Genomic DNA, 1,787 nt, shown 5'->3' with positions numbered 1-1,787 from the left:
CGGCGGCACCGTCGTTACGGGCGCTGCACAGCGGGAACAAGCAACGCCGCCCGAGCCTATCCGAAGCTCCCGCTCCAGCCCGTGCGGTGCGGCGTGGGGGCTGGGCCCCGGCCGGTTTACGAGCGCAAGCGGGGGCAAGCCCGCGCCGCGGGGGCCGGTGCTGGCCCGCCGGCCGCGCCGCGCCGCGCCTCCCACAGTGCGGAGCAATGAGGGAATAGAACTACTCACAACGCTCCTTACTCGCCCATCTCAAAGTGAGAGTAACCAAGCGCTGTAACGAGTCCCCCAGCCAGGCCGTGGCTTCCCTGTCTTGGGGCGAACAGGGATATGATGGGCCAAGGCCCTGAGAAACCTCATCTAAGGTGTCCCTGTGCCCTCCAGAGATCCCTAATTATTACAATTATTCTTGCCAATCACAGTTTTACGGTACAATAAAAGTTTGGTTTACATAGCAACAAAGATGTGGAGGATGCATCTACATCATAGAAAATTCTTGATAACCGATACTTTATCATGCATGGAGTGCTGTGGCATTGCATAGCAAACAGTAACTCCTATGTTCCTCCTTAGCGGTTGTACCTGGTGCTCTAATTGCTGATAGCTGGAGTTAATCACTCATCAGGCCTCCATGGAACACAGATACATTGGCATAATCTGTAACTTTGCAGTAGATTTACCTTACACCTTAGTAGGGTGTAGTCACCCTAAGGTGTACGAATTAGAAAATACTTCACAAGGCAGTATGTAAGAAGGTTTATATCAAAACTTCATTGTTTGGGTATTTCTTGGGGCCAGCATTTGTGGACACATTCCTTTTCTCCACTAAAATTCATGTAATTTCTGCCATTGTCCTCACCTGTTACATTGCTGAAAGACTGAAAAGTTTCTCCTAATGTTCACATTTATTTCCCTTCTAATGTTGTATGACTGTTCAATTGTGTATGTAACTGGCAAGTAAAAAAAAAAAAACACAAAAAACAAACCAAAACAACAAAACCAACCAAAACTCTCTGAGATCTATTTATCCTTTTTTAACTCTGTCCTTGTTAGAAGGGGGGTTTTATGCAAGCAGGGAACAAGTGGTACAGTGGTGGTTCCAGTTAGTTCCATCAGGCACTGTTGTTCTTGCTCAAGAAGAACTCCTGTAGTTGTTAACGAGGTGTTGCCTGCATAAAGATTCAGTGCTGGGAGGAGACAATTTATTTTCATCTCAAAGGTAACATTGTCTTCACTGCAGAGAAAAACCTGATCAGCTGTGCTTAACTGCATCATTTTAATAAGATACAGCACTGGAAAGCCTTCAAATTTTCCTTTTGCAGGTCACTTTGCACCTTTACACCATCAGTGCTTCCATGTCTACAGCCAGTTTTGTGGTCTGTTAGTAGTATGAAGGTATTACTTGTCTACAAGTAACAGAAGAGCTACTTCAGATTTCATTGTTCACATAATTCAATTACTAATTCAGGCTTACATGATTGTAAAGTATGTTCACCTCTTGCATACTCAATCAGCCATAAATTATCATATAGGAGTACATAATTCTAAGTTTGCTCAGTAGAGCTGCCAGCAGTCACTCTGTGTTATGTCAGGTTATGCGAGCTCTACTCACACAGGCAAAACCCAATGCTTCTATCTTGGTTATTTTTCCAAAATATGTTCTGCTTTCTCTAAAGCCCACTTCTTGTAATGCTGCACAATTAATGACTTCAGAAAATAAGCTGCTTTGTGAGTAGTTTGGCACCTTAAGTCTCCGCACCACGGTAAGCTCTTCTTCCCTTAGCATCCCT

This window comes from Falco naumanni, chromosome 12, assembly GCF_017639655.2.
Source record: "Falco naumanni isolate bFalNau1 chromosome 12, bFalNau1.pat, whole genome shotgun sequence".
NCBI classification, from domain to species: domain Eukaryota; kingdom Metazoa; phylum Chordata; class Aves; order Falconiformes; family Falconidae; genus Falco; species Falco naumanni.
This window is presented reverse-complemented; position numbering follows the sequence as displayed.